The sequence below is a fragment of the Cyprinus carpio genome, chromosome A21 (genome assembly GCF_018340385.1).
Source record: "Cyprinus carpio isolate SPL01 chromosome A21, ASM1834038v1, whole genome shotgun sequence".
Lineage (NCBI taxonomy): Eukaryota > Metazoa > Chordata > Actinopteri > Cypriniformes > Cyprinidae > Cyprinus > Cyprinus carpio.
This window is the reverse complement of record NC_056592.1, coordinates 21631768-21644362: the sequence shown is the minus strand read 5'-3', so window position 1 is coordinate 21644362 and position 12595 is coordinate 21631768. Positions and strand designations below refer to the sequence as shown.

The following is a 12595-nucleotide window of genomic DNA, read 5'->3' as shown; positions in this document are numbered from 1 at the left end:
AGTGATTAATTAAGTGCTGATTGAGCTTTAGTGATGAACAGCTGCTGTTAACAAACAGCATCACCAGCTCCACTTATTAATAACCAGACTGACTTTATTTCTGTCAGACGTCTACAGTAGATCTTATTGAGAATTAACTAAGGTTTAGATGTTGATTTATGTTTTCATTTAAAGTAACCATGTTAGAGATCAGTGTTTGCTTTAGTTGGGCTCTTGACCCTTGATTTCTGTCTTAGATTATTTTTTTTTGGACGTTATAACCATGTGTTTTTGAAACATGTTTGTTATAACTAAAAAAAAGTGTTTTTGAACATAATCAGGTATTGGTTGTTATATACCATATTGGTAATGATAATCATCAATTATGGAGCTGTTCAGAATTCAAAATCTTATTAAATAGGTGTTCTATATTTAGATCAGTTGATTACTATGAAAGCCATTCAAAAAGTCAGTGGTTCTTTCATAATAAGTTAATATAAAGGACTTTCCAAACAGTTTGGTCTTCTATGGTGTCAATTAGTCACACACAGACATCAATAATCAGCATATGAACCTCAACAATGGTTATGAAAAAAAAAAAAAAAAACATGCTGCAATGCATGCTGGGTACTATTGTAGTACAAAACTCATCCATGGCTCCCAGCATGCTCTGCTGCATTGTTTTTTTATTTTATTTTTTTTTTATGGTCACCATTGTTGAGGTTCATATGCTGATTATTGATGTCTGTGTGTGACTAAGTGTCACCACAGAAAACCAAACTGTTTGGAAAGTTCTTTATATTAACTGATTATTACAGAACCACTGGCTCTTAGAATCACTTTTACTATAAAACCAACTAATTACACAACACCTATTTCATCAGAGATTAGACTCCAAACAGTTCAATAATCAATGATTATCATCACCAATATACAGTATAACAACTAACATCTAGGTACAGGTTAGATAAAAAAATGCTAACCTGAATGTACTGTAAGTTGCTTTGGATAAAAGCAGCTTCTAAGAGTGTGAGTGTGTGTATAACACCTGATGATATTTTCTCTGGGCTTTTGAGTTACAACAAATGGTTACAACAGCCAAAGAAAAAACTAAGACAGAAATCAAGGGTCAAGAGCCCAACTTAAGCAAACACTGATCTCTAACATGGTTACTTTAAATGAAAACATAAATCAACATCTAAACCTTAGTTAATTCTCAATCAGATCTTCTGTAGACGTCTGACAGAAATAAAGTCAGTCTGGTTATTAATAAGTGGAGCTGGTGATGCTGTTTGTGGGGTTGTTTAATCAGATCTTTGAGAGATTTAATGTATTTTATTTCAGTTTATTTTATCTAAGGCTGTGTCTGAAGTCAGTTGTAGTTCTTGTGTTTCTCTTTTCTTCAGTAATTCTGTTTGTTAACAGCAGCTGTTCATCACAATTATCACTCAAATAATCACTTAATTATTTAATTGCAATGTATATCTTCTTTCAGTGAACTCAACTGAATTAAGTTCAGTGTACTCACAACTATTAAGTTTTAAAACTTAAATGGTTTAAGGCAATCGGTTTCCTCAAACGGTTTGAGTAAACCTAACTTGTCATGTTTTTAAGGATATTTGTTTACACAAAAGGTTTGAGTTACGTTACTTGTCGGGTTTTACAGTGTGTTAGTTTTAAAACTTAAATGGTTTAAGGTAATCGGTTTCCTCAAACGGTTTGAGTAAACCTAACTTGTCAGGTTTTTAAGGATATCTGTTTACTCAAACGGTTTGAGTTAAGTTACTTGTCGGGTTTTACAGTGAACATCTTTACACATCATTTCTCTACCAATGTATTAATGAAGAATCAGAAAAACAACACAAATCAACACGTGCATCATATACATGCAGATGGAAGGATTCCTTGAAGCTTTAATATTTGGGCCGTTTTACATCCACCCTGTATTAGAGAAGAAACAGAAGATCGCAGATCATGAACACACACTGTACCACTACAGACATTTTATTTCAAAATACACACACCAAATTTTTATCAACCAAAAAAAAAAAAGAATTATGCACTAATTTTGTAAAAATCTAGTGTTTTACCACTGCAAAAACTGCTAGCCTAATTTAAAGTTCAAACATTATGAAAGTAAACACTATAAAAATAAAAATAAATAAATTACAAGCAACAGCACAAATAAATACAACAAAACAAAGATGTAAATAAATAAAACAGTGCATTAATTTTCTAGTATTCAGTATTCAGGTACAGTAAAACAAATGAAATAAAGATGAATCCTTCTTAAAGCTACAACAGTTGTTCAGTCAAGAGCAGTGATTTATTTCTTTTTGTTGTTTGATTAACATTAATGACAGACAGCAGCAGGTATATTAGGCTGCTGTCACTTTAGGACTTAATGCACGGATCCGATATAATGAAACGCATCCCATTTCTTTCTCAACTGTTTGTTCATTGAAGACATAACTATGTTAACGAGGATACTTGCCAAGACGGGTATTTTAACTATTTTGTGTACATTTGCCAAAAAAAAAAATTAAAGGGTTCACAATCTGTTTAACTCTTTCCCTTTCATTGATGGAATTTTCCAGCTTTCCGTGTTTTCACTGGTGTACGGTAGGAGGCGCTATTTCGCATCTTCTGAAAGAGTACTGTACATCTTGATCAAAACACGGCGAGGAAGAAGCAGAATCAAGCGATTGCGTACGTAAGCAGGCGCAAAGGTAAAATAATGCATTCATCAAGCATTGAACAGCATATAAATCAAAACCGCCTAATGTTACTGAATAAAACGCCGATCCAGAAAGTGGTTTAGGACTGAAAGCGATCGACTCTATCTGTGTTTAGATCATCAATCTGAATCCGATCCGGACAGTCTTTGACAAAAACATGATTTTCTCAGCTTTTTGTTCAAAATGTTGCTTTTTTATGAAACATACCCAACATACACAATTCAAGTGTTGATAAAAAAAAAGTTCAAAAGGCCAATGTTTGTTTTGTTTAAAAGCAGTTCTTTGTTTTAACATATTGCATGTTCAGACATTAATGCAACAAAATATTCTGGGGGCCATGAAAGTTTAGTGAAAATGAGCAAAAATGCTGGTGGTGGCTGGCAACTTAAAAAAAAAAAAAGCCAACTATAAAACCACATCTTGGTAAGATATGTTAACATACAATCGTATCTACTTTGTGTGTGTGCCTCAGACCGCGACAGTACCGAATTAAGTTCTCTGTCGCATCATCTTGCGCTTGAATGGTGTAAAAATCACTTGAACGTATAGAGATTTCCAAATGATAAACCTAAGTGCTGACATAGCACTGACCTGATTTAGGATTTTTATGATATTTTTAGAGCTCAGGAGTGACTGAAGAAGAGAGAAACACCAACGACACTCACCCATCTGCCTCCATCTTCTTTCTCTTCTCAATGATCTGAAATCAACAGAGACAGTGTGAACTGAATGTGACACTCTGAACACCATGATCATCATTAAACATCTGTTTGCAGCTCATGTGGGTCACAGGGGAGTGTGATACTGACAAAAAAAATGATACACTGACATTTATTGGGATTTTTTCAGTAACAATATTTTGCTGAGTGTGTTTTTGTGTTGGTACTTTGCTGGTTTAGGCCTACCATGGATCAATATGACATTAAAACCACCAGTAGGTGGCAGCAAGTCCCTGTCTTAACGAGTGATTCATTGAATCACTCATTCAAACAATTCCTTTAAAACGCCTGATTCATTTAGAAACGTCTTTATGAATGGCTCATTAAAATAAATGACTCAAATGACTTGTTAAAAAATAAATTCATTCAAGAACGAAACACTGCAGAGTTGCCTTGAGATGCACAAATGTTCTGCTCCGGCTTTATTTGGAACTATTTTCGTTGTCAAAACAGAAAAAATTAAAAAAAATATATATATTTAGTCTAAAATGTAACTCACTCCATATTAACTTCTTGTTTGTTGAACTGTTTTATAAAATACTCAGACATTTTGATGCCGTACTGGAAGGCAGCCCTACAAATACACCATCACTACCATGATTAAAGTGAACACACAACCTGAGAAGTGAACTCAGAAAGTAGACACTGTTACTTGGGAAGCGCCTCCTTCTTGTTCATGTAGTCGCTGTACTCCTCTTGCGTGTCGAAGTCCCAGCGGCCCAAAGGACCCTTCTTATTACCCTAGAGACAGACACACACGTGAACACGCCTGACCACAAACACACGGAGACATTTCTCCTTTACAACTTAGAATCACTCATGCCTGGTCCATCTTGCTGTAGTCCACCTCCTCATCACTGTCCACAGCCAGATCATCCGTTCTACAAAACACAAGCAAACATGTCCCAACTCAGCCTCTTCAGCTGTAGATGACAGAATAAGACGCGGCGGCGTGACTCACGTGGCAGGGTAGGATTCGGCGTAACTGTTTGACATCCCAAAGAAATCCCCAAGATGCTTCTTCTCTTCACGTCTGCTTCCAGTGCTCACAGTTAAAGAAACAAATGCATTCAAGCAGCCATTTCATCATTTGAGATGCAACTTGATGTCATTCATCTATACACTAGAGCTGCCCTTTAATAGTTGGCTAATTGGGAGTTGACCAAAATCTTATTAGTAGGTTAATCGCAGGGGGGGAAAAGGCAGGTCCGTGTGGTAAATACAGCATATCAGGCAGAAAATCCAAATCATTCATCAACCTCAAATATGGCTCGTACAGATAAGAGTAATAAATCATTTGAAACTGTGAACTGTGAAAGTTCAAATGTGACCCTGGAGCACAAAACCAGTCATAAGGGTCAATTCTCTGAAATTCAGATTTATACATCATCATGAAAGTTGAATAAATAAGCTTTCCGTTGATGATAGGAAAGGACAATATTTGAAAATCTGGAATCTGAGGGTGCAAAAAAATTCTAAATATTGAGAAAATCATCTTTAAAGTTGTTCAAATTAAGTTCTTAGCAAATGCATATTACTAATGATAAATAACAATGTTAAATATTTATTGAAGGAAATTTGCAAAATATCTTCATGGAACATGATCTTTACTTAATATCCTCATGATTTTTGGCGTAAAAGAAAAATTTATAATTTTGACACATACAGTGTATTTTTGGCTATTGCTACAAATATACCCCAGAGACTTAAGACTGCTTTTGTGCTCCACACAAATGTTATGTTTATCTAAAGTCATTTTTGCTAATTAATGTGGTTGAATTGGATCAATGAAGGTCAGCAGCAAAGAGGTTAATACATTTGGATTAAAATTGATGAAATATTAATTATTTAACATTTAATTATTGCAGTTTTGCGTCATATTCTGTTTTTGTGCAAGAGATGAGTAAATGCATGTTGTCATTAGTCTAGAACTACAGTAGTTTTGCAAAATTTTGTAAACGTCCACCATACACCGCATCGTTAACGTCATCTCTGCAGCTCAGAAAACACGAGTTTATTAATGAGGAATTCAAATATCTCCTTGCTATCTTCTCCGATACATTCATAATCATTACTTCTGCAGCAAGCTTTGTGTGTGCACCTGAGCAGGGAATAGGATATTAAAGGCTCGTTATGGTTTTAGTTCCTCCCTCAGCATATATTAGAGTAATTACATTGATATAAATGTGCAATTAGTCGGCCAGTGGCTTAAATGAATGACTACTGGTCGACTAGAAAAATCTTTAGTCAGGCACAGCTCTACTAGTATGTACTCTTGTGAAGGATATGCTTCCTGACCCTGCAAATGAGCGGCTCCAGCAAACTTCTCATTGATCAGCTTGATCTGGTCCTTCACCGAGCCTGGACCTGAAAGAGACCATCACAGCACTGGACTTTATCATTCAGCAGGTATGACAGCATTTCTTCCAGTACCTTTGTGATAAAGAAGTGTACTATTTAATTATATTGAATGTGCACTTGTAGAGTACTTTAAATCGTACATTTATTTACAAAAATCTGTACACGCAGTCAGATAATATAATATTAATGAAATAAATGGCCACTTGAGTGTCTTTAAAGAGAGTAAACTTTCATGTTTAAGTCTGGTTACACTTTCATTTTTAAGGTGTCCTTGTTACACTGTAATTATACATTTAAGTACTAAGTAATATTAATTAACTGCATGTACTTATTATATGATTAGGGTTTGGTTTAGGGTTAGTTGCATGTAATTATGCATAACTTATTGTTAATACTATAATAAGTAAACGTAACGTGTAACAAGGACACCTTAAAATAAAGTGTTACCTTATGATTCTTAGTGCACTTTTAAAGTCTGTTTTAATAATCTTTTGTAATGCTTTAAAGACATTTATTTTTATATGTTGACTAACATATTAAAGAACATCTACTTGATTATAACTTTAACTGTGGTGTTATTTGATATCACATTTAAAGTGAATATATTTCAAATGCACTAAATTGTAACTTAATCATTACAAAGTGTAATTACAAATATATTTAATCATGACACACCAACATTCAACAGAAATGACATTAAAGTATATTTTAGGTTACCATAAATGCTTGTCAGTACATTTCTTTAGTTCACCATATATATATATATATATATATATATATATAAAATGGCATATAAAGATTTACTTCTATCTGACTTAAGTGGGTCGAAAAAAGCACTCTAAAGCTCAGCTAACTGCATTTAATATTAATTTAATCTACATTTTATCTTTTATTTAATTGCAATTGGCATGCAATTATGTTATTATATTATATATTGAACAAAATGTAAAATAAAAAAAATAAAAAATTCAATAAACTATTTTCATGTAAAAACTCTATGAGTGCCGAGAGCATGAGAAATAGGAAGACTATAGGAACATTTACCTTTATCAATGTCCATGGCCTAAAGAGACAGAAATATTAGACAATAATTAATCGTGATATAAGTTTTGCACAAATAGTGACATTTTCTTTCTGATCAGCTGACCTCGTCATCAGCTCGGGGTTTCTCGAAGTAACTGTGTCGTCTTTTCTCTTCATCTCAATCTCTCTCCCTCTCTTGCTCTCGATCTCTCTCCCTCTCTCGCTCAGCGCTCTTTCTCCTTGTCTCTGATGCTCTTAGAGGTGGAGGGCGTGTAGTCCCCGATGTCGTCAAAGATGCTGCAAACACACACAGATGTTAGGAAGCTTGTGTTCAGATCATAAACTTTAGTTTGATTGCGTGTGAACTCACCTTAAGTCGGCTTCTGGAGCCTTCTTCTCATCCAGACGCCCTGATTACAGAGAAAGCACTTCAGTTTTACTTTCCCAAACACATGCAATAGTAAAGCATTATTGAACTACATACTCAGAAATAGCTTTTTCTCCTTCATGCATTGTGATAGCCTTTATTAAGAAAGACTAATATCACATTTTTATCAGAATATTTTCTCTTCTGATAAATGCAACCAATCTCTTGAGTTTCTCCCTTTTTTGGAAGGTCACAGAAATGCGGTCTTAAATTTTTTTTTGCTACTGGAGAAAATGGGAACAAAAATAATGCAGGGTTTCTGCAGGTTTTATGAAGGCTTTTTAAAACTTGAGTAAAGAAAATGTACGGAACTCAATTTTCAATCTCAAAACTCAAGTTTTGATGCTTTTCTCTTGGTTTCCAGTGCAAATATCTAAAGATTTATAGACATGTCAGACATTTATTTGACATGCAAAAATCACATAAGAAGTCTAGTTTTCTGTGAAATCAAGTTTATGATTAAAAGGAACAAATATCTGCCAATCAACGTAAATTCAACACAACTTAAAGTGAAAACAAGTTTTCAAAAACCCAATGAGTAGATATTCTTCTTTTAAACATAAGCTCAGTTTCTCAGAAAACAAGTAAATGTATCAAGCATCTCAAGTATATGAATCTTGATTTAAAGATGCTTATATTGGAAAACAAGAAAAAAAAATACTGAGCAAGACATTGTTTTTTTTTGAAGGTGCATGCTTTTATGAAATCTTTCTGCTCTGATTTAAGACCTTTTTAAGGCCTTAATTTGTGGAAGAGCAAATTAAGACTTTTTACGGTCCACAGAAACCTGGTTATATTTGTTGTAGCTTCTATAGAAGTTTAACCAAGTATGACTCCAGAAATGTGAGAAGGTACATGGATTGTCGATTCGTTTCAGTGATTTCAAGTGATAACTTACCGGGAATCTTGACTTAAACTTAAAGTGCATCACTCAAAAGCTGTTTTCTAATGAAGACGGCGCAGGAAAGACTACCTTTGTCCTTCTTCTTGAGTTTCTTGTTGCGGGTGCCCTGCCTCAGGTACGACAGGATCTGCGTCAGTTTGCTGATCACTATGTCATTGGTGGTGAGCGTCGTCTGAGCCTGAGGAACAAAACACCAGTTTGACTAGACTTTAAAAATGATCTGAAGAAAAAACCTGAGCGGCTATCACAGCGTCCCTTTTCTTTTCAGGCTGAAGCCTTGAATAACATCTAACTAGAGCTAACGTGACTTGTTTCAAACTTGCATTGAGATTTCTGATTAGAGATCAGAGGGTTCATAAACAAATCCGATTGAGTTCATTCATTAAACCAAATCAAATTATGTTGATTATTATTATTGCAACGTCCTTTGAAGCTTGAAAATGTTGGCTGCAGTTTCAACTTTTTTAAAATGAGAGAATATTTAAAAAGGTCTTTATTAGTTTTGAAGATAAACAAAAGTCTTATGGGTTTTGTTTGACACGAGTTAAAATCTGCTGAGAGGTAATAATGGAACAAAATTAAAAAAAAGTGATTTTTCACTATTATTTAAAACAGAATCTGCATTTTGATGGGTTTAAATAAGAGATTTTTGTTGTAAGAGACAATAAAAACAACATTGTGCATCAAAAGTTGACTTTCAAAAGTCCACAACTCTGCGACAGCTGAATCAATGCAACATTTAGACAATCCAAAATCAATGCATGATCATTTTTTACATGATTTGTTATGTTTAATTACCCCTTCGCTGATTTTGAGCCATATGTAAACTATGACGTTTATGCATCTATGAGAAGAACAATGTTGATGCTGCAGTGCAGTCTCATTTAATTACAGCTTATGAACACATTACAATGACAAAGGAATTATTCACCCAAAAATGAAAATGTAAACCGTAAAGTCAAGGTCTGTGCTCGTGTGTTTGGTCTCTGTAGCTCCATGGTGGGGCAGTCGGCTTCGCTGCGGATGAGGGTGGTGGGGATGTCTGTGTCTGCGTACTCGTCTTCCAGGTCCACCACATACGCCATGCGGCCCGGCAGGAAAAGCTTGTTACGCTCCATCTGACGACCCTTGAACAGGATACGATAGATGTTCCGTCCTGAAGAGCACAACAGCACACAGAACAGATGACCATGAGCTTAAAAATCACTGATGAAACTCATGCAACATCAAAAAGATTTTGACCTTTCATTGTATTTTTTAAGGGCTCAAGCACTGATGATATTGGAAACATTTTTCTTCCATTTTAACCAATAACCATTTGAGCTGGACGATACATTGAATTTTGAATACTGATAGGTGCTGCTTTTATACATCGTCAAAAGTTACAATGCAATGTAAATAAGAGATTCATTGCACAGTAGTGTGCCGCACACATCCTTAAAGTGATGCCAAAACATTTTGATCACCATCTAGTGGCTGGCTGCAGTATAGGTCATAAACCCCACCCTCTCCATGTAACCAATGGGACGTGAGCATAATAATCAAATCACACTTCTAATAAATTTTTCCCAAAGATGTTTGAATAGGTCTGCGTGAATTTGAGCAGGACTTTGATACTGCGGCTCCAACTCATTATTGCACAGACGCAAACTCTGACTCCGAATGAATCACTACCGCGCAGACTCTCTTGATTTCTTATGGGTTTATAACCCATTCACAATTTAAATAAAACTTTGGTAACACATTAGAAGAGGGAACACATTCACTATTAACTAAGAGATTTCTCTGAAAACTGCTGCCTATTAATAGTTAGTAAGATAGTTGTTCGTTTAGTTATGGGGTGGATTAAGGGATCTAAATTATGCTCATGCAGAATAAGCCATTAATTTGTGCTTTATACGTAATAATAAACAGCCGATATGCTAGTAACATGCATGCTAGTTAATAGTGAAAATTGGTCTTCAAACCCGATTCCAAAAAAGTTGGGACACTGTACAAATTGTGAATAAAAACAGAATGCAATGATGTGGAAATTTCAATATTTTATTCAGAATACAACATAGATGACATATCAAATGTTTAAACTGAGAAAATGTATCATTTTAAGGGAAAAATAAGTTGATTTTAAATTTCATGGCATCAACACATCTCAAAAAAGTTGGGACAAGGCCATGTTTACCACTGTGTGGCATCCCCTCTTCTTTTTATAACAGTCTGCAAACGTCTGGAGACTGAGGAGACAAGTTGCTCAAGTTTAGAAATAGGAATGTTGTCCCATTATGAACTGTAGATGATGATAACTTCAAACTCTTTGCAATTTTTCTCTGAGAAACTCCTTTCTGATATTGCGCCACTATTTTTCGCCGCAGCATTGGGGGAATTGGTGATCCTCTGCCCATCTTGACTTCTGAGAGACCCTGCCACTCTGAGAGGCTCTTTTTATACCAAATCATGTTGCCAAGTGACCTAATAAGTTGCAAATTGGTCCTCCAGCTGTTCCTTATATGTACATTTAACTTTTCCGGCCTCTTATTGCTACCTGTCCCAACTTTTTTGGAATGTGTAGCTCTCGTGAAATCCAAAATGAGCCAATATTTGGCATGACATTTCAAAATGTCTCACTCTCAACATTTGATATGTTATTCATATTCTATTGTGAATAAAATATAAATTTATGAGATTTGTAAATTATTCCATTCCTTTTTTACTCACAATTTGTACAGTGTCCCAACTTTTTTGGAATGGGGTTTGTATGATTGTGAAGATGAAGTGATGGAGGAGAGCACTTACTGCAGCGCTGAGCGGTGGTCCTCCACCTCATGTCCGTCCGGAGCCAGAGGATTGGAGTAAACATCGGCTGAAAGAGAACACACAGCATCACCAAGACAGAACAGAGCTTGTCTTAAACAGACAAAACCATGACTTTAATCTGCTGCTCTCATCTGAGTCTAATCTGAGTCACAGATGAGAGTCTCATTTAGTGTCTGCATCAGATTAAATTTACAAGTGATTTTATATACATATAAATAAGCATAATAAATGCAAGTATAGTGTCTACATCAATGCTTCAAATAACTTCTGTGTGCATAAAACTGTGTTCCATCATCATTCAGCATAACAGATATATTTACGTAAAAAATAAAACTGTGCAAAATATTACACTCTATTTTTTAATTATAATATAATCAGTTTTGCAAGAAGTGGGCCTATCGTAGCAAAATGTGCAAAATATTACACTATTTTTTAATAGTTTTATTAAAATACATAAAAGATTAAGTGATCATACTAAATAATATTAAATTTAGATGTTTATATTTTAAATTAATCTAGTGATCTGAAGGACTGTAGCAAAGGTTTGTAAAGATTTATAATTACAATTAATTAATTAATTATTATTATTATTACTTTAGCGGTATGACAGTCATTATTATTTAGAAATCAATGCCTGTATTTGTGTAAATGCGTATTTAATTTTCACCCAAACAACGGTTTTGTTTATCTCATGTATTTCTTTAACCTTTAAATTCTACACTTTATCTTTGAAGTCTACACTCGAGCACTCCGCGCGCACATTATTATTCAAACAGACGTGTGTTTATAGAATATAACGCCGGACAGAGGTTTAATAAAGCATACTTACATTCAGGCATGATGAACTGAGTCGAGCCACTCTAAAACACCACTCGATGCACTTTGTTGTTGTTGATACCACGTCTCCTGACGTCACACTTCCGCTTATTTCTATTTGTTTCCAAGTGCATCAGCGCCGCCTGTTGGATACAAATTAATATACAAATTAAAGGGATAGTTCACCCAAAAATGAAAATTCTGTCATAAACAGTGTTGGGCTCGTTACTAGTTACTCCCTTCAAAAGTTATATTATTACTTAATTATAACTCTCTGGCAACAGTAATCAGTTACACTACACTAGTTACATTACTTTTCCTTCACGCCCCACAGAAGTTGTTATTGTGTTTCGTCCCCATAAAATTCTTCTAAAATGTTACTAACAATATATTTATTGCTTTATCATTTGACCAAAATCTACAGTGGATCGCAGTCAGAAGTTTTTACAAACACTCAATGGTGAGTTTTAAGTGTAAGTGTTGTATTAATTGTCACGTGTAGCTTGAAGCTAATTGTAGCTATAATTTCTCTGTTACCCATTTATGATTATATTTCATGAAGTATTTTATCAGACGAAATCACACAAGTTCATAAGATGTTTAATCATAGTAATATAATTAATATTGTAGGGATGTGGGCGGGCAGAGTACAGTAATGCACATCTTACACATCTTAATGCTTTCCTGATGCACTGGTGACTTCACGTGCCTGTGCGAGTCGTGAGAATTATGAAAATAAATTGAATAATTATTGGATTGTTGGATTTCAGATCAGAAGGGGTTGAGGCATCAAAAGTTACTAAGAAGCTAAATGTTT

At 34.7% G+C, this 12595-nt stretch overlaps 1 pseudogene; it reads right to left on the bottom strand.

The window, feature by feature from the left end:
• Positions 1-1953: 1953 nt before the first annotated feature.
• LOC109070293 lies at positions 1954-11920 on the bottom strand (annotated as a pseudogene).
• Positions 11921-12595: the final 675 nt, after the last annotated feature.